Source organism: Quercus robur, chromosome 10, assembly GCF_932294415.1.
Source record: "Quercus robur chromosome 10, dhQueRobu3.1, whole genome shotgun sequence".
NCBI lineage: Eukaryota > Viridiplantae > Streptophyta > Magnoliopsida > Fagales > Fagaceae > Quercus > Quercus robur.
In genome coordinates, this window is record NC_065543.1 from 7,673,803 (window position 1) to 7,699,803 (window position 26,001).

The following is a 26,001-nucleotide window of genomic DNA, read 5'->3' on the forward strand; positions in this document are numbered from 1 at the left end:
CTTTTATTTGCTTAAGCGTATAACACCATTTCAAATTCAAAAGAGCTAGTGCCCTGAGCCTCTAGGGCTAGGTCCTGATGGCAATCGTTCCGGCAAATATGCCATGGAGTTCTTTGCCTTCTCGTAGACCGATGAGTATCTCTGAAGGTGATTAGCAACACCAAAATCCTCACACAACAGCCTGGTTGCCTTAACACTGCAGGTGTGGCTCAAGATAGCCATTGAAATTTAAAATAAATAAAAAATAAAAAGATCAAAAGGGTGCTGAAGTTCATTTCAAAGAAACTGCCCTAAGTTGCCAAAAAGATGGAGAATTATGGAGTCTTAAAAAAGTAGGTTTTTGGTGCTTTGTGTATGTGTTTGAGAAAGTATGAAATGAAGCTTTTCATAGTGATAAAATTGTGCCAAGTCTTCTTGGACTCATCATGCTATGTGGGCTTTTAGGGCCTTCGTACTGACTAGGGCGTTCTAAACGAGTCATGTAGCTGACTAAGAATCACGGCCATATAGTTTGAATTAATTACTTGCATTTCGTGTCATGTTCAAGATTCAACAGAATAAATAGTGTAAACCTCAAAATAGATTTTGGTTTTTCATTCTTAACTATCAATATATTGAAAATTTTGCATTTGGCTGACCAGTAGTTGCTGATTTGTTTTTTCCTTTTTTTACATAGTTACATTAATATGTCCGCTAATCTTGAAACTCAAGTAATTTCCCTTGCTAGACCCCAAGCACAAATTTCATTAATCCCTTCTAATTTTTACTGTTATTAGTTATTACACCCACATCTACTTTAGTTTGGACTAAGATATTCACTTGATACAGGGCAATTTCAAGTAGGTATATCCTAATCCTCTTATAACTAATTAATTAGTTAGTTAGATGATTCCTTAAGTATTAGTCGATAGGATTTAGACACTTGTCAACCATCTAGAGGCTGCTAATTCCAAACAACTAGTATAAGTAGTAGAATGTAAGCTCTTTGTAAATCAGTTTTGGTAGTTGAATGAATTTTTAGCCTTTATGTGCTATTTAGAACTAAGTGTTTTTGTAGAAGTACTTCTTCACTTATCAATGTGTTCTAAGTAACACAACCCTTTCATTGATTGAGAAAGGTAGTTATGAGAATATGGAGTCACAACAGATTTTGAACAAGCAAGAATTGAAGCATCAACATAAATTGTCTTGCTTAAATAAAGGAGACAAAATTAGATTTTCAAGAGGTTGTTATTCCATTCTTTGTGATGACGTAGACATGCAATCATGTAATTACGATAGGCAAGCCATCTTGGGAGGAAGGTGCAGCACACGAGGTTTGCAGAAGATAGTGCTTCACTACTCATTACAAATAAAGAAGGAAAACGCAAGTCCTAAACCAATGGTCAAGATGAAGAAGGCTTTAAAATTGGAGGGTCAAACAAGGCAACTGCTAGAAATTCATTATACAAGGCAACGGTTAGAAATTCATACAAATCTTGGGGCAACCAAGAGCACTTGAGGTTAAGTGCTTCTTAAGAGGGAGAAACTTGATACAGGGCAATTTCAAGTAGTTATATCCTAATCCTCTTATAACTAATTAGAGAGTTAATTAGATGATTTCTTAAGCATTAGCCGATAAGATTTAGACACTTGTCAACTATCTAGAGGCTGTCAATACCAAACAACTAGTATAAGTAGTAGAATTTAAGCTATTTGTAAATCGGTTTTGGTAATTGAATGAATTGTTAACCTTTGTGTGCTATTTGGAACTAACTGTTCTTGTAGAGGTACTTATACACCTATCAATGAATTGTTAGCCAATGCAAAATATATTTAAAGCATTTTTTTGGAGATTTTTTTAAATCTTTTTTCGGCCATTTAGAGGTTGTTGTAAATAGTTTACATTTTATGTGAGTGAGTATTTTTTTCTAAACTAGAGGATATGTGAGTGTAAACAGAAAATCTTAGAAGAGGTTAGTAAAAAAAAAAAATCAGTGATGTTAACAGTGCCAATAATAATAGATTCAAATAAAAACCAATTACAGTTTGTCAACTCAACTGTTATAAAAACAAACTGTGAATAATATTGTGTTTATGGCATTGCTCTATAGGTAAATCTGTTAAATGTTCTAGGTCAATGGCATGTTAATTAACAGGTAGGTAAATTTACAAGTTACAAGTTACAAGTTACAACCATGCATGTCAGAGCAAGGTTATCGTTTCCGTACCGGTACGGTCGGAATATACCGTACCGGCCAGCAATCCGGTACGCTCGACCCCCCTATTTCGTATCGGAAAAAATACTGGCCGTACCGGCCAATTTCAGGCAATACCGGCCGGTACAGAAAAAAGTTTTTTTTTTTTTTTTTTTTAATTTTGTAATTTTTGAATTTTTGTTAGGACAGAATGATAACTAATTTGCATTAACTTATTAGTATTATTTGTTTTCTTAGTATGCAATGGTAATTTTTATGCTTTCTATTTTTTTTATTTATTTATTTTCCCTTTTAATTGATATTAAAGTCTAAAATCATAAATAATTAGTTCTGAATTGAGGAAATGTTTTATGGTAAACTTTTATATTTATTATAATATATATATACACAGACACATACATACATATATATATATATATTTATTTATTTATAAATATAAAAAATAGCGGTAAACCCGAAACGGTACACCGGTATTGATCGGTATCCGAAATATATCGTACCGGTGGCCAAACCGGTACGGCCTCCGGTATGGTATTGACATTCTTGTGTTAGAGACCATTATATGATTAACTCAGGCATATATATATTAACAAACGTGGATTTGGTTCAATAGCACATATAATATGGGCACTTGTAGAGTTCCTCAATTAAACTTTTGACATACATTTTTTGGATACCAAGCCAAGATGGTCATATATCTTGATTCATTAAAATTCAAATGATACTGACTTATCAATTTGATTAAATTAAAGAATTAACTGATATTTGATGAATTAGAACTTTAACTCAAATGCAAATTGAAAGATATACAACCGTCAATACAAGCAGCTTAAGCTGCCGATAAGAACAAAGAATCAAAGAATTTTTCTTTTCATTTACATTTGTCTCTCCTATTAGTCACTGTATATACTATATGCATGTAGCTGTATAAGCATTTCATAAATTCAATGAACTAATGACCAGGGCCACTAGGACTAGGTCCCGAGGGCAACTTTTGAAGCCAAAACTCCATGGTGTACTTTGCCTTCTCGTAAATTGCTGAGGACGTCTGATGTTGATTAACACTAGCAAAATCCCCCTTTAATGCCCTTGCTGCCTCGACCCCAGTTTGACACGAAAGGACCATCAAGATTACAAATATCATCATCAAGATAGTGCTAGTCTTTCCAAAACCCATCTTTGAAAATAACCCAAAATTAAGTTGCTGGGATTTTTGAACTTTCTTTGTTCAAAGAAAAAGGCAAAGAAAATTTTGTGCTCTTTGAAAGAAGTAGGTTGATTGTGTTTGTGAATGAGAAAATATGGACCTGTGAGGCATGCAATATATAAGTGATGGAGTTCACGTGTCTTCTCGGACTAGTAGTTTTTGGTGGGACTCTTAAGGGGGCTTACGTGTTGACCAATACGTTTGTGAATTAGTCTCACGTGGGGTTTGAAATATTATAGCAAATTAGTCTTAGGTGTTAAATTCTAGGAAGTTCATTCAGGCAAATTTACTATCCTACCAGTGCTCAAGTCTTTTAGATAAAGTCTTTTATATTAAAAAAGTTTTTTTTGTGTCTTCTAAAAAAAGTGTATTTTTTAAGTGTGCTTTTAAATGAAAATTAGTGGTATTAATATAAGGCAGAATGTTTAATTTAAAATTTTTTTTTTTTAACAATATAGAAATCCTACTCTAATCTAAGGTTCTTTCGACTTTAATTTATAAGCTTGAAATACATAAAACATGTGCTTTTTGTGGATTATTACTTACGGTGTTAATCTGACTAAAAATATTACAAATATCTTAAGTTAAATAATCTACCGACATAGAAAATAAAGACAAAAACTAAGTCAAAAACATTAAGTTATTGATTTCAAGTCCCAATGAGAGAACTTTTAAATTCTTTTTTTTTTTTTTTTAAATCCTGTAATATAAAGAAAGAAGGCATCGTCTAATTAAACTTTAGCTGGGCCTATAAACTAAAAACCAAATCCCAACTGCAATTAAATGAGTCAATAAAAACTATTGAATTTATGGGCTAAACTGTTTCGTTTTAGATCCCTATAAACTAGATTATTTAACCTAATTAATTAATCAAGTGAATACATGAGTTTATTATTCAAATCCAAGTTAAAACAAAACAATCATATCATGCAAAACAGTGAAAAAATAAATAACACAACGATATGATGACCCAGGAAAACCAAATCGGTAAAAAACCTAAGGAAGATTTAACCTAACTATCCTCAGGGTAAAAAACAAATCCACTAGAAAAACTTAAAGTTTATAATAAGACTTAGACCACTAACATCCTATTGCTACCATGTGTAGAACTTATTGACACGACCACGAGCAAGCTCTGAATCCACAAACTCCTCTCTTTGGACTTTGCACCAACACAAGCTCACCTGCTTGTGACTTTGATACTCCACTCAAAAGTTTTGGATCTCCTTAGACGTGCAGCAACTTCTACAACACCGAATCTTGAGATTCTTCAAGGAATAATATCAGTAGAAGACTTTAGAGAGCTTTCCGGTACAAAACCCTAAATCTACAAAAAAAAAAAAAAAAAAAAAAGGCACAAGATGCACCATAATCTCTCTAAAAAACTTTGAAAACTCTCTCGAGGATTAGCTTATAATGTCCTTTAAATATTAGAAAAAACGGCTTGCGATTTGGGCTTCAAACTGTCAAGTTATAGGCTTTTTACGTTTTGCTGATTTTTTGTTGATATGCAACTTTCGATCGATCGAGTACCAATCAAACGAAATAGATCGTAACTCAGTTTTTTCCATCCTGAACTTGAGTTTTTTGTCTTGGACTTGAAAGTACATTATTCTAAACCAATGAAACTTACTTTTTATCATGGTTTGCCAACATTATAAACTCAAAACCTAACAATCTCCCATTTTGGCAATCCGTGACAAGACACACATACAGCATAATGCCCATATACAATAAAAAGCCCAAATACAACACAAATCCTAATCTAAGACTTCTAACCTAGAAGTTGCAAGAAGAGACAGAAGATCTTGATCAGAATACCTGTCTTTCCTGAAACACTCTGTCTAAGGAATTAGGAACTAATGTATTAAAACTTCATATTGTAATGTTAGCAAATCATGATCAAAATGTTTTAGCCTTGTTTAGACTTGCTCAATGTATGTGGTTGTATGTAAAGTTGGAATCGAGTAGCTGCAGGATTTACTGTGTAAATCTGCCTGGCTCGATCAATCGAGAATTAGACTCGATTGATCGAAAGTCATGCAGATTGTTTTTTCTGCAGAATTTCCAACTTAGCCCAAGCCCATTTGACATGTAGGGGTTTATTTTTTGTCTTAAGTATAAAAGGGAAAACCCTAGCCACATTTTAGGTTGCTCCTTATGCTGTGTGTGTGAATATTTTGTGAGATCAAGAGATGGTTGCATTCACACATACTTAGGGTTATCAAGAACTAGATTATGTCAAGAACTTGATGATCAATTAAGTTGCTACATTAAGAGCTTAAAGATAAACAAGCGGGTGTGCTTGTACTTACTGAAAATCCAAGAAAGAAGTAGTCCGTGGACTCGGAGCTGTCACGTGGTCATGGTAGTAAGTTTTCTACTCGAGTTAACAATAGGATGTTAGTGGTCTAAGTCGCTATCATGTAAACTTCAATTCTTTCATAGTGGATTTAGTTTTACCTTGAAGATAGCTAGGTTAAATCTTCCCCAAGTTTTTTAACCGTTTGGTTTTCTTAGGTTATCATATTGTTGTATTCTTTATTTTCCGTACTGTACAATAATATGATGTTTGTGATAACCTAAACTTGATAATTTGATTAAGTAATCACTTGGCTTATTAACTAGGTTAATCTGGTTGTGTTTTAAGGGGTCTAAAAACAAGCACACTCAAAAGAACACATCAACGCATGTGTGGAAAGAAAGACATATAAACAATATGAAACACAAATATAAAAACAAAAGTAAACTAACTCTCCCCCTAAGTTAGATACATTAAAAAAAAAAAAAAACTTTTTATATTCTCTCCCTTACAAAACAATTTCATCTCCCCATAAACAAAACAATTTTTTTTTCTTATTTTCTCCCCCTTTCAAAAATAATTTCAACTCCCTCTAAACAAAACAAACAGGATTCCCACATTTCATCTATATCTCCCCCTTTTTGTCACGTATTAACAAAGACAACTCAAACAAAGAGTAAATAGAAAGCATACACAACAAAAGTCAAGAGAAAATAGAGAATCAAGAAAACAAATGAATCAAACTCTATAGAGAATAGAGGCAACTCCCCCTATGAAGAGCAACAACTCCCTCTAAGAACAACAAAGGTTAAAAAAAACTTTTCTCCCCCTATAAAAATAGGAAAAACAAAACATGTTTTGGGAAAAACAATTTGGGGAAAATTTAGGAGGTGGGGAAAAATTGGAAGAAACATAAGTTGAGGATACACTTAAAAAAAGATATTCTCTCTTTCAATAAAAGCAAACTTGACACTATGTGACCCATAAACAGATGGTGTTTGAACTCAAATCAAGTAGAGAAAATATTTGCACATTGTTATCCATCATATCTCAAAAAAAATATTTTTCTCAATTCACACATAAAAAATAGCATATACTAAAATGTACAGAATTCAAAAATTAATCAATCAATTTTAAAATCAAGTTCAGTACCCAAATTAGCAAAGTGTATGCATGTTATGTGTGAAAACAATGAGAGATATGACTGTAAAACTTCAAGATGAATACAAAAAATAATACAATGCATGTGAATCCTAAACACAAATGATCTAAAAAAAAATTGGTCAAAAATCTTAAAATTGAAAATTTTCCAATTTCGATCTATCAAGCATCAATCAAATATCAATTGAAGCAACTCGAGAGCAAACTTTTAAAACATGGAAAATTTCAATTGATCGAAAAACACATTCAATCGATCGAGACTCTAAAAAACAAATTTTTTTGAAAAAACTAGAAATTTTTCTGCAGAATCATTTTTCAAAAGATTTTTCATGACATAAAATGCATGTAAATGATTCCAAAAGTTTTTCAAAACACATAATCTTCAGCTTAAGTTTTCAAAAACAAAGTTCTAGATTTTTTCTTCTCAAAATTTAAACCAACCCTCAAAGAATTTTGCATCAAACATTACAAAGTGTATAATCTTGGATGGCCACACTAGTTTACACAATCTCATGTACAAAGTTTAGCAAAGAATTACTTGTGATGTGTGTGCATCTAGTAAGAGCATGAGATACATATAAAGTGATATGTAGATAGTAATCAATCAAAAGTTCTACATTATTATTCACATAAATTTGAAAGTGACTATCACTTAAAAAGTTATATTATATAACTCTCACATCTCAGAGAAAACAAGCTTGCAATCATGCAGAATTTTTTTTTTTTTTTTTTTATTTTATTTTATGGCTACACCTTATTTTCTTTTTATGCATATGCTACACTTTTTTGAGCACAAAATCTTATGATATGTACTAAGGCGCTCATGATTAGCTAATAAACAGTGATTAGATGATTATTTATGCATTTTTCTTAGAATTTTTTAGTCCTTATAATCAAAAGCATGTGACTACAAAATCAAGAGCATATGATCAAAAACTGTAAACACTCACACAAACATCCACTACATAGCTAAAACTAGTGAAGTGCAGAAAAATAAGCTTATCTAAGCTAAACAAGGTACACAGGTATGCTATGCAAAGATAATAGGCCAACCTCAATTACATATTCATGATGTGTAACACAAAAGAAATAAAAATATTTTTGGTTTAAAAAAAATTTTATGACCAAAAACAAAAGGCACACAAATAAGAAATATCAATTTCTTAATTAACCCATGAGTACATGTACAAACTAGTACATACTCATAAGAAATCATATTTATCTCAAAATAATCATGCACTTAGTTTAGCAATACATACTATTCAAGTTTCTCCACAATGTCAAGCATGTTCTAAATCAAGAGAAAGATATTATAACTCATGTAATCCTCAAAACAAATAAAACAAGACAAAATAAAATATTTTTGCCTTTTTGAAATATTTCAATGTTTTTTGGATTTTTTTTTTTTTTTTTTTTAACAAAACAACCTAAGATAATAAAACAACCAAAAACTAAAAGTAAACATGTCCACAAATAATTGAAAAAATTAAAGTAGGGACAAGTCAGCAACACTCACCTTAGAGAATCTTTTCTCACCCATATAGCACGAGTCTTCGGTTTTGTAGGTGAAAATCCATGTGAAGCAAAGTGTATTTAAGGGAAGATTGGGGGTTACACCAATCTTCTGAGAAAGACTAAAATCCTGTAAATTCCTTTCACAAGCCTCAAAAAGATCAACTTAAACAATAGTGTCCTTTTTATTCAAAACATCACAATTAAAAACAATAATACACTTAAAATTATCCACGATAACAGGGATCAAGGATCGACTCTAAGTCAAGAAACCTAAAAACAAAAGCTAACCTGCTCTGATACCACTTGTTAGGTTTTTAGATCTTCTTTGAAGGTTTTTTGTCGGACTGTGAGCTATGTCATTCCACTTCAAAACTAATTGGTGATGAGGAAGACACACTTAAATCTTTTATGACATTCGACGTCACACCATGTGGATCTGTTTTTAAAGTGATTGTAGGGAGTCAAATTGTGATCCTCCCAACAATCCCTCCCTCACAATGACACTCCCGTAATTTGAACCCATGACTTTGGCTTACTACAAAAAAACTGTACTATTGCGACGGGCCAAAACTACCGCAAAAGCCCAATAAACCGCCACTAAAGGTCAATTTGGGCTATTGCGACGGTGACAAAAAACGTTGCAATAGATCGGCCATTTAGCAGTGCTTTTGGCTTATTGCGGTGGGCATAAAATCACCGCCATATGAGGTTACCATTCAAGTCAAGTGACCTTTTAGCGGCGGGATAGGCCCGCTACTATAGGTAACAACCTTTAGCTGCGGGCATTAAGCGCCGCTATATGTATAAGGCTTTAGCGGCGGGCTATAAACATTGCTATAGGTCTCCAATTATTTCATAATTTTAGTCTTTTAGTGGCGGTTTTTGCTCGCCACTATAGGGTTTTTTTTTCTCTCTCTACTGGGTTCTAAAACCACATTTCTATTACAAATAACCTGTAATAATTTTAGTTCCACTAAAACAATACCACAAATGTAACTAAATAACACCACAAATGTTTCCAAACTAAAATTATATTAACATAGAAATATATTATCAAATACATAATATTGTCTATAACCATCATCATAAAATTAACAAAAGAAAGATGTGATCCTTTGTACACAAAAAGTCCTTCAACACTTAAATTAAGCTAATACCATAATCAAAGTTTCAAAGTGTTTCAAAATATTTTTCAACACTAGCAAAAAATGTGTTTGTTCAAATGTGATTCTTTGTACACAAAATGTCCTCAAACACCAACATAAAATTTATAAGATGCTTCGTTGATGGGATGCAGCTAATGATTTTTGGAGAGCTGGGGATTGTAGGATCGGAGGAGCATCCTATATACAAAAGAAAAGAAAAAAAAAAAAGAAAAAAAAAAAAGGCAGTAATTAGGACACAACAATATCAAATATTGGAATCCAAAATTGCTTTGCAACATCTAAAATTGCTTTGGCTATCATGTCAGCATGTACAGGTATGAAAGATCAATCAAAACAATGCAACTAATATCAACATGGCATCTATTGAAAAACAAAGACATGGGGTATTCTCAGCAACTTATTCTAAGCTTTATATGACCATATCTCAAGAGAGTGGATTGGAATTCTAAATTTATTTGGAAAATTGTAATACTAAAATCTACAAGAAAACTCTGAGGTATGTTGCTTAAGAAGGAGTGAAACAAACAGTACTCAAGAGATCACGGAATCAAAATGTGAAAATACTACAAGTTAAGTCAATGGCAATGGCTGATTACATGATGCACAATAAGATAAGAAGAACAAAATGTGATATACATTCGACTCCAATGGTAGAAACATTTATAAACAAACATACTCACCTGTAAACCAACCAGGAAGGGCAACCACAAATAGTTAATAACACAAAAAAGTTATTAGTTAGTTGCTAAGACTTCAGCCATTTAACCTAGCCATTCAAATTCCACTAATTATGGCTAAATTGCAAGAGCAAATAACTGAATAAACGAGTTTAATTGACTACCACTACTAACAACCAATTAGCAATTGCAATTTGAGTATTATTAGAAATCAAAACAACAGCCAAAAGCGTTGTAGCTCAACTAGCACTTCCTATTGGCTAAATTGCAAAAGGTGAATAACTGAATAAATAACCTCACTGCCTTCAATACTTAAACGAGTTTCATTGACTACCACTACTGGCAACCAATTAGTAATTGCAATTTGAGTACCATCAAAACCAAAACAACATATCCATCAAAGCAAATTATCAGCAAGGAACTCAGCAAACAAACATTAATGTCATCACAACAAATTAGAAGACAAACCCATCAAGGAAACAACATGATCAAAGGAATTAACCAAACATCAATACCAACCTAAAGTTATTTGTTGCATTTGTTGAAGCATGCCAGCCATTCTTTGCTCCATCTCTTCGAATTGGCTAAATCTTTCCTTCATTTAAGGCAACGCCTATTGGCATGACTATCAAGATGAGAATCGTAAAAGATTTCCAAACTTTATATATATATATATATATATCACTAAAATAGATGGCCCATTATATGTCCTAGAAGCTTGCCAACCCTCCATGATCTATATTAGTAGCTAGCAAATTCAACAGAGAGGAAACTGGACTCCCTGAAGTTCTAGCACTCACATAGGCTAAGAATTGGAGGCAAGTTGGCTAGCTTAGCATAACTAATCCTCCAAGGGATTGCCAAGCTAGCAATGGGGATCCCAACAATAAGGTCAGCTTTCAAGAACTCTAAAGTCTAACAATGATTCTAAACTCACATTTTGCATATAGGCAGTTCATCATTCCCTTCTCCAAGTCCAGCTACACAACAATGAAAGAAATTGCATACGTTAGGATTATAATGCAAAGTTACTGAGTCAAAATGCATTAAAGTTATTATTTTTATCCATGCTTCCAGAACATATCCTTCAATGCATTAATGGGAATAGAACAAGCTCTAGAATTGAATAAGGATTTCTATCTCATTCTTAGATTTTGTTTTTTCCCTTCTCAATTGGTAATTACACAAATTCAGTAAGTCATGAACAATAAAAATTTCTCTCAAACTATGCATTTTTATGAACCAAACCCATTTAAAATAAAATGGAATAAAACTACTAATCACTCACTTTATTCTGGATAGAGAAATTGATGAAATTGGTATCTACCAAAACCCGATATGGTGGTCCCAACGAGGTGTTGTAATTGAAGAAAAGTGCCGATGAAACCTTTGGCCTATATCACATAAAATTAAACACATTACAACACAATATAAACCTTTACAAATCCCAAAGCTCCTATACCCAAAATTTAACACCAAAAATCTCTCTCTCTCTATATATATAGGCTTTTATAAATACCTCCTGAATCTGCACATCAGTATTTTACTAAAAAATAAAGTAGTCTTATTTTTATTAATCATCTGCCCCGAAGCCACTTCATAATAAGAGAGAAGTTCCTGGATCTTCTCACATTTAGCCAAGGTAGACCTGTAAAACAACAAGCAATCGTCTGAGAAAAAAAGGTGAGTAATCTTAGGTCCTTGTTTACACAACGAAAAACCTCGAATTTTCCCTTTCAAAGCTGCACCCCTAATGATGGCATTCAACCCCTCCGCACAAAATAGAAACAGATAAGGTGAGAGGGGATCTTCCTGTCTGTCTCAAACCCCTAGAAGGCTTAATCAAACCTTTAGGCTCACCATTCACCAAAATGGAATAAGACACGGTCGTGATACACTCCATGATCAAAGCCACCCAAGACTCTTGCAATCCCATTTGTAAGAGAATTTTTTCAAGAAACAACCATTCCACCCTATCATAAGCCTTACTCCTATCCAATTTCAAAGCCATGAAACCTGTTTTTCCCATACAAGTATTTTTCATATGATGGAGAGACTCAAAGGCTATAAGAATATTATTAGTAATCAGTTTATTAGCAATGAAAGCACTTTGAGCTTCTGAAATAATAGAATTCAGAAAAGGTTTCAGACAATTTGCAATAACCTTATTAACAATTTTATAGATCACATTACACAAGCTAATAGGCCTGAAATTAGTCACACGTTCTGGATTTTGAACTTCAGGAATAAGGGTGATAAAAGTATGATTAATAGATTTCAACAATGAACCCACATTTAAACTAGATAATATTGCCTAAGAAATATCCATACCAACCTCAATCCAATATGTTTGATAGAACAACAGGGGCATTGAATCTGGTCCTTAAGCTTTTAAATGGGCCATTTCTTTAATTGCAAACTCAACTTCCTCCATCAAATAAGGCTTAGCCAAGTCAGCCCTCATATCATCCGTTACCACACTTTGGACACCATCCAATACACGATCTAAATCATGGGGGTTAGAGGAGGTAAATAATTCAGCAAAATAGGCAGTAAACATACTTGAAATATGGTCCTCGTCTTCATGCCAAGTACCCCTTGCATCCTTCAAACCCTTAATAAAGTTCCTTCACTTTCTCTAAGTCACTGAACCATGAAAAGAAATTTATATTTTGGTCTACACATTGCAACCACTGTAGTCGAGACCTCTGAAGCCACATTTTTTCTTCTTTTGCATACAATTCGGCCAACTCTTGTTTCAACCTCCTCACCTCTCCATCATTTCTTGATCTCACTGCCTCCTCTTCTGCCCTCCACAACAGCTCCTTAATCTCTTTAATTTTCTATAAAACATTCCCAAACCAGTCCCTATTCCAAGCCTTAAGCATCTTCTTACACTTAGCCACTTTCTTGGTAGCCACTACCATTGGTGAACCTTCAACATTACAAGCCCATACCGTGGAAATAACCCCACTGCATTCTGGATCAGTCAACCACATTGCCTCAAACCGGAATGGCTTCCTTTTCCACCTTTGGTTCTCACCATTTGAATCTAGAGAAAGAAGAATTAGGCGATGATCCGAGGTGTAACAGTGCAGATGCCAAACCCTACCTGTAGGAAACCGAGAGAGTCAATCATAGTTAATCACCCCCCGATCCAACCTCTCCCAAATCAACTCCCCTCGATGACGACCATGCCATGTGAAATCTGACCCGAGTACCCTAAGTCCACAAAGCCACACTGATCTAAAACATTCCTGAAAGTCTGCATGAGACTATGCGCCCTTGGTGGTCCACCTCTCTTTTCCTGCACATGAAGTAATTCATTAAAATCACCAATACAAACACCACGGCAAGTGTGGTTTCGAACTAAGCATCCTTAGCATATTCCACCCTTCATCCCTACTGCTTGTATCTGGCTCACCATAAAACCCTATAAGCCACCATGCATCTACTGTCCCACCATTAACAAAAACGTCAATATGGTAAGTAGAAAAGCTATCAACCCATACCTTAACACTATCTTTCCATAACATTGCCAAACCACCCCCCTTATTCTCACTAGAAACAGTAAACAAGCCATCAAACCTAAACTTATTACAAATGCCTACCATCTGTGTTTTTGTTGAACAAGTCTCTGATAAAAAAAACTATCCCGGGATCTTTTGCTTGGATTAGTTCACCAAGCTCCTCAATTGCAAGGCGGTTCCCAAGCCCCTGGCAGTTCCAAGCTAAGAGATTCATTGTTCCCAGCGAGGCTGGAACCCAGCCTCCATCGATAATTTTGAAATTTCTGCATTCTTACTCTTCTTACACCCCACCTCTGTACCAACCTCAGAGTCAATCTCTTTGTGGCTTCTTTTACTAAAGACAGATCGCTTGCTTCCCTTGGTCATACCACTATCCTCATTAATTAAACGTTTCAGCCTTTTTGAGACTCTAGCTCTCCCTATACCTCTAATACTTGAATCTTGTTGCTGACTAAACTCGTCACTAACCTTGACAAAGTTCACTTCCGATGAGTTCAAAACAGCCCCATTGTGCACATCAACATGATGCTCCTGCCCAATCCCACAATCCACGCCTACACCCTTGCTAGTATCAAACTTAGTCAACTCTGTGTCAATGGCATCCGATTGCACCTGAAAATCTTATTCAAGTATCCTCCTATGCATACCAATTCCCTCCATTGTAGGCAATTCTAAATCCATTAAAATCGGGGTTATCAATTTTGGATCATTTGGAATGAGGTCCAACATAGGAGATGCATGGACAGCCTCCCCCCTTATGCCTAAACCTTCCAAAAATCCTAACCGTGTACCTACACTATCCCCCTATTCATGAGCCTCTGAGCTAGTCACTAAGTGCCTTCCATTCTCCCTTTCTAGCAGCCTTTCCTCATCATCAGAATCAGAGGCATGACTCTGATCACCAACGATAGGGTCTTCATCCTCCAAACCCGCCACCTTCACCACTGTTTTCCTAGCCAGATTTAGGGTTGAAGCTCTCAACCACAAGCCATATTGATGATCCTTCTCTGTCAAAGCACCCTTCCCTTTAAGCCAAATAAGGCATTCTCTATCCATATGTGTCAATTTACCATACCAATAGCAGAGATTAGGTAACCTTTCATAGCGAAAACTCACCTAACTTTCAATACCACCACTCAAAGCAATCTTGCATCCCCTGCATAACAATTTTGTCACATCCACAGCCACCCTTACTCTCATAAAGTTTCCTCCAAACTTCTCATCCTCAAGAGCACTTTTATCCACCCTTCCCACCACAGAAACAATATTTGCTACTGCCTTCCAAGTAAGACCAATAGGTACATCATGTAGTTGCACCCATATATTAGTATAATCAAACACCAAATTCTTAATATCCATATACTTCTCCACCTGTTTCAAAGCTACAAGTTATTTATCAAACGTCCAAGGTTCTCCCCTAATAACTTGATCCACGTCTCGCTTGTCCAAGAAAACAAATAAGACTCGGTGATTCCCCATGTCACGCACTTCAAATCCCTTCCTCGTCCTCCACAACAACTTAAAAGTACGCGCAATGGCATCCATACTTAGGGCTCGACCTGTGAAGAAACGTGCTCCAATAAAAAACTCTCCCACCTTCACACACTCCTCCACAACATATTTGCTTCCTTTAGATTCTGAGAGATAAAACTTCTCCCACAAAACAGAGAGTCAGTCCATACCAGTCAACAAACAAAGATGTCCTTTGTATTCTGACGCAAAAACCAAAGAAAACTAAGCCTTCCTCAACAAGTAGGCATCAAAATTCTATTGACAGCTAGGGTTTAGAAAGTAACCGCCCTAGGCCAGAGAAACAGGAATATTCGGACTCTTTAATCCATTGACTTTATCGATAATTCCAACATGATGCGACTCATTAGTAGGATATTGCATAATAAAATATATCATATATCATATGTCAATCTGTATTTGTTTTTAGGTTTTTTCTTCTTTTTTTTCTTTTATATGATCATTAATTATAATGATTTTGCTCTAAGTTAATGAAGAAAAAAAATCAATTATGATTAAATCAAATTAATCTAGGCTTTCATTAACTAATATTATTTCTAGAAAAGTTAAATTTTTATTATTTATCAAAAAAAAAAAAACTCAGAAATCCATAAAAAGCAAACCTTTGATGAATTATCAAAACATATTTCCATTAAAACTCAAAGACCCATAAATCAATATATCAGATAATATCTCATAGTACAAAATCATAAAAACTCAGAGACCCATAAAAACCCAACCACATTCATCCCAAAATACTTATACCATTCCATAATAAGGAAAACACTAAAATCCCAACTAACATAAGAGACCAAAACTACAGTTTCAGAAACTCAAACCAAAGGTTTTCATCTATAGTAGATACTTCACAGATCTGCAACAATAATATTAACATTAAAACATATTATATATATATATATATATATAATAGTAGATTCAAAGAAAAAAAAAACCTAAATCTAATAACCGAAGAATCAGATGAAGGAAAATCAGATAGATATAGATCAAACCTTAAGAGAGAGAATGAGATAGTTGTGAAAATTGAAAATTCCTCCTCCACCAGATCCGAACCTGAACGGGAATCCTTCGAGAATTGCCACTTGTAGGTTCGACTTTGGTATCGGAGTGGGACCAGGAAGAAAGCAGAGCTCTGAAGGCAAAAAACCGAAAAAATCATCATCATCTTCATCCTCGGGTTTAGCTTGTATAGCGAGAGGATAATGCGGCGGAGTGATCGGAATAGATGAATCTAGAAACAAGCAAAGAGAGAGAGAAGATGAGGTTTGCTTGTGAGAAATGAGAAAAGAAAATGAAAAGTATTAGGGGAAATGGGAAGGGTGGCTGAATGAGAAACATGTAGGGTTTTATGTTGTGTTTTAAATAAAATCAAAATGACGTAATTTTGATAATGGTAACTTAAAAATTTTAAAAAAAGGGCTGTTGTGGAGGTTAGAACCTTGGACGAGACCTTGAAAACCTACATGGCACATGTGTTAACCACTAAGGTAACTTACATTTATGAACATATTTTACCTATATTAATATATATCTGTACATTTCACTAAATATTCATAAATAAAATATTTTATACACAAATATTTTATAAATAGTAATATTTTATATTTTATACATAAATATTTTATAAATAGTAATATTTAATAATTATTTTTAATATAAATAGTAATATTTTATAGTAATATTAGTCAGATTTTGACTTTGGGGGGGGGGGGGGGGGAAGTTATAAGTGAAACATGTTAAGAGGGAAACAAATTTTTGGGAAATTTTGGGTGGGAAAAATAAAAGAAGACAGGTTTATTTTGAGGAAAAAATAAAAATAAAAGAAGACAATTTTTAATTAATTACCATTTTTGACTAGCAATTACCATTTTGTTATGCATTTTGTAATTGTATATTAATCAAACACATCTATATATATAAAAGTGAGTAAATGAGTGCAAAATATTAAGAATCTAATATTAATGAGCTATGAAATAAAATTTAAAAACAAAAAACAATCACATATACTCAATAAAATTCACCACACAACTTTCTCCAAAAAAAAAAAACACACACACACACATACAACAAAAATTATCACACGTTCTATCTTATTAAAAATTCAAAAAAAATGATCATAGTTATTATTAAATTTATGTAAAAATTTTAATATGTGACTAACTACGTTTACTTTTTATTAAAAAAAATAATATGACTAATTAGATGGTCAAATTGAGAGAACATAACTATACAAGTACACAGCACATGTCCATCACGCACCATTCTTAGATTTGAAATCTAACCGTTGGATTTGAAGAGTATAATGAAAGGTTAATTTTGGTAAATTATTGTTACAATCAAGCGGTTAGATTTAGAGAAAGACATGGTCAAAGTTTAGTCAAAGTTGGTCAAATCTAGTCAAACTCAATAGATGGTCCCGAGACCACTGGACTTGGTGAAATTCATATTTAAATTTTGATCAACAGTATTGAAGAGTATGGTGACATACTAGTGTTTGTGAAATTTGAGACCAGTTGGATAGTCATATTGAGTAAATATAATCATACAAGTAAACAGCACATGTCCATCACATGCCATACTTAAATTTGAAATCTAACTGTTGGATTTGAAGAGTGTCATAAAAGGTTCATTCTGGTCAATTATGGTCACAATTAAATGATTCGATTTAGAGAAAGGCGCGGTCAAAATTTAATCAAAGTTGGTCAAATCCGATCAAACTTAATAGATGGTCTCAATATCACTGGACTTGGTGAAATTCATATTCAAATCTTGATCATTAAGAATGAAGAGTATGGTAACATATTGGTGTTGGTAAAATTTGAAACCAATTGGATGGTTAGATTGAGAGAATATATATAGCCATATAGGTACATAACACATGTTCATCACGTGCCATTCTTAGATTTCAAATCTAACCGTTGGATTTAAAGAGTGTAATGAAAGGTTCATTCTAGTAAATTATGGTCACAATCAAATCCAACGGCTGGATTTAAAGAAAGGCGCAATCAAAGTTAGTAAAACCCGATCAAATTTAATAGATAGTTCCGATACTACCGGACTTGGTGAAATTCATATTCAAATCTTGATCATTAGGATTAATGAAAAGTATGGTGACATATTGGTGTTGGTAAAATTTGAGACCAATTGGATGGTCAAATTGAGAGAACATAGTCATATAAGTACACAACACATGTCCATCACGCACCATACTTAGATTTTAAATCTAACCTTTAGATTTGAAGAGTGTAATGAAAGGATAATTCTGGTAAATTATGGTCACAATTAAACGATTGGATTTAGAGAAAAGCGCGTTTAAAATTTAGTCAAAATTTGTCAAACTCGGTCAAACTTAATAGATAGTCCTGAGACCACTGGACTTGGTGAAAATCATATTCAAATCTTGATCATTGGAATTGAAGATTATGGTGACATATTAGTATTGGTTAAATTTGATACCAATTGGATGGTCAGATTGAGAAAAAAAACCATACAGGTACACAACACATGTCTATCACGCGCCAAACTTAGATTTGAAATCTAATCGTTGGATTTGAAGATTGTAATGAAAAGTTAATTTTGGCAAATTATGGTCACAATCAAACTGTCAAATTTAGAGAAAGGTGAGGTCAAAGTTTAGTTTTAGTTGGTCAAACTTAATAGATAGTCCCGATACCACTAGACTTGGTGAAATTAATATTTAAATATTGATCACTGGGGGCTTCAATTGGCTAGCGGCGGCAGTGAGTGCTAATAGAGAGAGGCCCAATTTAGGGTTTGAGAGTGAGAATGCATGGTGGTGGTGGGAAGATCGATCTTTGGGTATTGAGATCAACAATGTGAGATTTTAATTTAAGAGTGAGAGAGAGAGAAAGTGTGTGTGTGTGTGTGTGTGTGTTTTAGAGGGATACAATTGAATGAGAAATGAAAAGGTTAGGGTCTAAATTGATTGATTTAGGTGGGGGAGAAAAAAGAGGGAAAAAATTGGACTAATTATGGGTAATTCAAAGGTCTATTGCGGCGGTCACAAAACCGCCGCTATAGACTGAAACAAACGCCGGTAAATCTTAGCTATAGCGGCGGGTTTATGGGGCGCCACTATGGCTAGGTATAACGCCGCTAAAACTTACATATTGTGGCAGATTTCGATACTGCCGCTATAGTATCCCCGCAAATGCTATATTTATTGCGGCAAGTTTTTGGAGTGTCGCTATATATATGTAAATGCTACTAAAACACACATGTTGCGGCGGTTCTATGTACCGCCACTATAGTGCGCCGCAAAAGATTAGAACTACTACGGTGGTCTGAAAAAACACCGTAATAGATCCAATGTACAATGGTGGTCCAAAAACACGCCGCAATATGCTACATATAGCGTAGTTTTGCACCCGCTGCAATAATACAGATTTCTTGTAGTGGCTCTGATACCATTTGTCAGACTGTGAGCTATGCCATTTCACCTTAAAACCAATTGGTGATGAGAAAGACACACTCAGATATTTTATTATCACACCATGCGGATCTATTTTTAGACTGATTGTAGGGAGTCAAATTTTGATCCCCTAACATAAACCTCTCTCAAAACTGTTGAATTTATGTTCAGTTGACAAGTGAGGCAGGCTACTGGGCCTAGTAGAAACCATACTCGTGGCCTAGTCTTGTTTATTAAGCATTTCTTTTTTTTTTTTCTTTTTCTTTTTTTTAATTTATATTTTTTAAAGGTTTTGGCTAAAAAAGAGTAATTCAGCAGTTGAAAGATAAGAGAAGTTGACAGTTAAAAAATTGGGAAAAGTGACTCATGTACGCGTGAAGCAGAAGAAATAACTTTGCATCAGCATGATTTATTTATAAATTCATACTTGATAAGTAAACACATAAAGTAGGAGGTTGAATCCATCACTCTATCATGTTCCATTGTCTCATGTTTTGATGTACAAAATGATTTGTAGCCCAAATGCATTCGAATTCATGGACTCATATGTATCGAGATTCTGAAACTTAACTGGCAACTTCAAGTATTTCTAACTGAAATGTTTATGATTTAAAATTTTCAATCTAATTATTAAATTTTTGAAAAAAAAATAAAGAAAAAGAAAAAGAAAAGGTACTTGTATCTGATCAACTTTATGACATGGTTATTCAAATATTAAGATAATTGCATGCCAAAAAAATAAAGTGCAGTATCAGGTTTGTTTTCTCTTTTTTATTTTATTTTATTTTATTTTTATTTTATTATTATTTTTTTTTCTACATTCTTTTCAATCTCTTCTTCTTGTTCTTATATGACAGAAGCCTTCAAGGGTGCACAGGATTCAGTGCCAATTTCTCCCCTGAGATAATAAACGCACATGTCCTTGCAATAATATATATATATATATATATATATATTTATATTTATATTTATATATGCATAAAAAGAATAACATATAAGCAGAATAAATCAGCAAAAATGCACAAGAGAGTTGCAATTTACAAAGTGTGATCACTTATCACTTTGAAGTAATCTAAGGCACTTATTTTCAGTTACAGTATATTTGTATAATTCTTTGTCGGTATATTGAAAATTTACACACCATTGTAAGAGAGTATAACTCTTTTATTTAACAGCATATATATGCTTGTGGTTGCATGTATAACCCACTTTACAACTGTTAGGTTCTAAAATTTTAGGAACTAAATGTATTAGAACTTCATTTTGTATATGTTGGCAAACCATGATCAAAACAATAAGTTTAGGTTTAGGCTTGCTCAAAGTTTGTTTAAGTGTAAGTTTGAATTGAGTGTTTGCAGGAATTTACTATGTAAAACTGCATGGCTCAATTGATTGAAAATAAGGCTCGATTGATCGAGAATCGCATATCATAAAATTCTGCAGAAATTTCAAACGTAGCCCTAACCCATATAACGTGTAGGGTTAAGTGTTTCACTCCTAGTATAAAAAGAAAAACTCTAGCTACATTTTAGAGGTCTTTGTTGAGTTGTGTGTTGAGTCTTTTGTGAAATCTGAGAGGTTTTTACATTCAAACACACACATAGAGCTATCAAGATCAAGATTCACATCAAGAACTTGATGGTTGTTTCAGTTGCTGCATAAAGAACATTCAAGGAACAACAAAACCTTTGATTGGAGTCTTAAAGTCACAAGTAGGAGAACTTGTGATTGCTGTAGATCCAAGAAAGAAGTAGATTGTGGATTCGGAGTTAACGCGTGGTCGTGATAGTAAGTTTCTACATGTGGTAGTATTAGAATGTTAGTGGTTTAAATCCTTCTGTAAAAATTCAATTTTTTCATAGTGGATCTGTTTTTACCATGAGGATAGTTAGGTCAAATCTTCTCCAGGTTTTTTTTATCAATTTGGTTTTCCTGGGTCATCAGTTCTTTGTGTTCTTTACATTTTCTGCTTTATGTTTATTTGTCTTTAACCTATTCTTGAATAACAATCTTGTTAATCAATTTAGTTTAATATTAGGTTAAACATATTTTGACAAGGGTTCTAAAAACCTAACAAGTGGTATCAAAGCAGGTTAGCTCTTGTTTTAGATTTCTTGATCTAAGAGTTGATACTTAACCCCTGTTGTCATGGAACACAGTAACTCTCTTTTGATCCCTCCGCACTTTGATGGAAATAACTATGCCTATTGGAAGATTAGGATGAAAATCTTCTTGAAATCTATAGATGAGAGAGTGTGGAACTCTGTTGAATATGGATAGGAGAAACTGGCTACTCCTATTCATGAGTGGTCAACGGCCCAAAAAGATGTGGCTGCTTTTAATAACAAAGCTATGAATGCTATTGTTAAAGTTGTTTCTGTGGAGGAGTTTCGAAGAATCTCAAATGTTGAGGTTGCTAATACTGCTTGGAAAATTCTCCAAACTGTGCATGAAGGCACCAAGACAGTCAAAATAAACAAGTTGCAGCAGTTGACTACTAGGTTTGAAAGCATTAGAATGTCTGAGGATGAAAGTTTTGATGAATTCCATGCTAAATTAAATGATATTGTTAATTTTGCATATAATTTGGATGAAATTTATGATCAACCTAAAATAGTTCGGAAGATTCTTAGATTCTTAACTAAGGACTTTAGACCTAAAGTAATTGTCATTACTGAAAGTAAGGATGTGGACTCCATCCCTGTTAATGAACTTGTAGGATCTCTACAATCCTATGAGTTAGACCTACCCAAAACTAACAAATCCAAATCAATGGCTCTTAAGTCAGTTGATAATGTTGATGATAATGGATTTGGTGATGAACTCTCTTCTACAAAGATTGCTTATCTTGTCAAGAATTTTAGAAACTTTCTCAGGAATAATAATAGAAGGGCAAGAAGTAAAAACAATGCTAAACTTAAGAACTCTAAGAAAAATGAACCAACTAAAATCAATAATACTGAAAAATCAAAAGAAAAAGTTGGTCAATCTTCTAGTAATTCTCTAGGTCAACAATGTTTTGGTTGTCAAGGGTATGGTCATGTGAAATCAGAATGTCCAACATTCTTGAGAACAAAGGGTAAAGCTATGGCTGTAACCCTTAGTGATGGTGAAGTTTCTGATCACGAGTCTGGAAGTGATAAAAATGAAAACTTATTTGCTTTCACAGCTACTGCTGTAGTTAATGAAAGTGATTTTGTTGAAGTGAACCTTTTTGATGGGGAACTCTTTGAGAGTGCTAAATTGCAAGAAACTTATAACAAGCCATGCAAGGTTGCTGCAAAGGATGCAATGAGTGTGGATTTAGGGCTAAAGAAGATAGCCATTCTTGAACAAGAAAAGAAAAACTTGTTGCTGAATTTGTTTGATGCTAATGAACTAGTAAATAAGGTGAAGGCTGAAAATATTAAGTTGGTTGAAAAATTAAGAACCTAGAACTAGAATTGTCTGTTGCTAGAGAACAGTCAAATAGATTTGCAAGTTCTAAACTTGATCACATGTTGAGTGTTTTGAAGTCTCCCTTAGACAAATTAGGTTTAGGTTTTGTTGATAGCATCTTTGAGTCTGAAATTCATTTCACAAACTCTGTTCCTTCTTTTGAACCATCTAAGATAGAATTTGTAAAGCCAAAAGAAGAAGTTCCTGCTCCTAGGAAGATTAGGGTAGATATTAAATAGTCTAAGCCTAAGAGTCCTAACTTACCTAAGCGTAAGAAGCATGATAGACCTTTGTGGATTTGTCATTTTTGTGGAAAAACTGAGCATACTCGCCCAAACTATTTCAAGTTACAAGCTTATAAGCAAGCAACTAAGAAAAAAGTACCTGTGCCTCAAGCACAAGATCCTATGGCATTTATTGGTGAATTGGTAAAAGCTTTAAACCTTTATACCAATGCTGGAGTTGCTCATCATTCTAATCTGCATAATAACTCCAAAACCAAAGTTGCATCTAAGAAGTTATGGATGTAAAAGGCTCAATCTAATTGAGTCTTTCTGACATGGCCCTTGCGCTTCATCTCAAAATCCTTTATGACCATTTTTTTTTTTTTTGCTTTCTTGTTTTCTTTTGTTTCTAGGATTTGCATTACAGTACATTCATGCATTTCATATTATGTTGTTTTTGGTTTCCTTCAAAAAAAAAAAAAAAAAAAAGGAGGAAAGAGGAAAGTGGAAGGATGTGTTTTGTATTACACATCATGATATGTAATTGAGGTTGGCCTATTATCTTTGCATAACATGCTTGTGTATCTTGTTTAACTTAGATGAACTTATTTTTCTGCACTTTGCTAATTTTAGCTATGTAGTGCATGTTTGTGTGAGTGTTTATAGTTTTTGATCATATGTTCTTGATTTTGAAGTCACATGGTTTTGATTGTAAGGACTAAAAATTTTTAAGAGAAAGCAATAAATAACCATCTTACCACTTTTTTACTAGAGAATCATGACCACCTTAGTGCATATTATAAGATTTTGTGCTCAAGAAAGTGTAACGCATGCACAAAAAGAAAATAAGATGTAGCCTTAAAAGGGGGAAAAAAATCTGCATTCAATAAGGCAAAAAAAAAAAATATATATGCATGATTGCAAGCTTGTTTTCTAGGAGATGTGGGAGTTATATGATGTAACTCATTAGACGATAGTTACTTTCAAATTTATGTGATAAATAATGTAGATATTGTAATTGATTACTATCTACATATTACCCCACATGTATCTAATGATGTTACTAGTTGCATACACTTCACAAGTTATTCTTTACTAAACTTAGTACATGATATTGTGTGTGAATTTGGTTTGGCCATCCAAGATTATGTATTCTATGATTTTGATACAAAATATGTTCAAGGGTTGAAAATTTTGGGGTAAGAGTTTGAAAATCTTGTTTTGAAGTTCTAGGTTGAAAACTCATGTTTTTGAAAAACATTTAAACTCATTCTCATGCATTTCATTCATGAAATTACTTGGGTTGAGTTGTTTCTGCATAATCTTCTGCAGTTTTTCAAAAATTCAAATTTCCAAAATTTTGATCGATTGAATGTGTTTTTCGACCGATCGAAAATTCCTTGATTTTTAATCATTGCTCTCGGGTTGGCTCGATTGGTTTTCAATCAAACGAATACAATTTATTCATATTTCGATCAATCGAAGCTAATTTTCAACCGATCAAAAACTTAAAGGAAATTTTATGGAGCTCTCTTCCTTGCTAAATCGGTACCCGATTGGTACCTGATCAATCAAAATTCGAAAAGAAAGAAAAATAAAAAAGAATTCCTCAACACATGTTCTTCATTTTTTCAAAAACTTTTTCTTATATTTTCCTTCCTTTTCTCAATCGATCCACACAATCCAACTTTTGTCATTTTCTTGGTCAAAATCTTCAAGGCTTTTCCTCCTGCATTTTCATGGATTTTTTTCTCAACATTTTGAACAAAGAAAAATTGGGAGTTTTATTGTTTTGGTTGTTTTTAATCAAGTTTGATCAAGGGGTTTTTGTTCCTAGATGTTGTTATCATGATTCCCATGCATTAAGATGATTAATTTTGTGTTTTGAGAAGACTTGAAAATCTAGGGCTCGAAATTTTTCAAAATTGGGGTTTTTGTTCAGTTGGACTTAATTGGTTAAAATTGACTTGTGATTTTGGTTAATTAGTACATTATTACATGTTTTCTAACTGATATAGTGTTTAATTGACCAATTTGATTGGTTTTTTGAAAAATGGATTTTTCAAATTTTGGGATTTTTGGTTAAAACTCTTTAGTTTGGGTCAAGTGTTGGTGAAATTTGAAAATTGAACAAATTTTATGCATTAGAGCATGCATCATATGTGCATTCATTACATGCATCATATTGTTTGTCAATTTCTTGATATATATTGTGCTCTAACCCTTTCTAATGTAGTCTGCCATTGGCTAGCTCCAAATCCATAGACTATTTTTTTCTTGGATCTGCAGCAACCACAAGTTCTCATACTTGTGACTTTGAGACTCCACTCAAAGGTTTTGTTGTTTCTTGAATGTTCTTTATGTAGCAACTGAAACAACTATCAAGTTCTTGATGTGAATCTTAATCTTTATAGCTCTATGTGTGTGTTTGAAGGTACAAACCTCTCAAATCTCACAAAAGACTTAACACACAACTCAATAAAGACCTCTAAAACGTAGCTAGGGTTTTTCCTTTTATACTAGGAGTGAAATACTTAACCCTAAACGTCATATGGGCTTGGGCTACATTTGAAATTTCTGTAGAATTTTTTGATCTGAGATTCTTGATCGATCAAGCCTTATTT

The 26,001-nt window shown here is 33.6% G+C and overlaps 1 long non-coding RNA gene across 2 annotated transcripts in view; it reads right to left on the reverse strand.

Annotated features, from left to right (window-relative positions):
• LOC126702491 (uncharacterized) overlaps positions 1 to 26,001 on the reverse strand; it is a 42,167-nt gene that overhangs the window by 2,906 nt on the left and 13,260 nt on the right. Inside the window, exon 1 of one of the 2 annotated variants that reach the window (XR_007647762.1) lies at positions 3,389 to 3,477. The exons of the other annotated variant lie outside the window; for it this stretch is intronic. This is a non-coding gene — a long non-coding RNA (uncharacterized LOC126702491). Of the gene's footprint in view, positions 1 to 3,388; positions 3,478 to 26,001 lie in introns of those variants that run through there. 2 annotated transcript variants of the gene reach the window in all.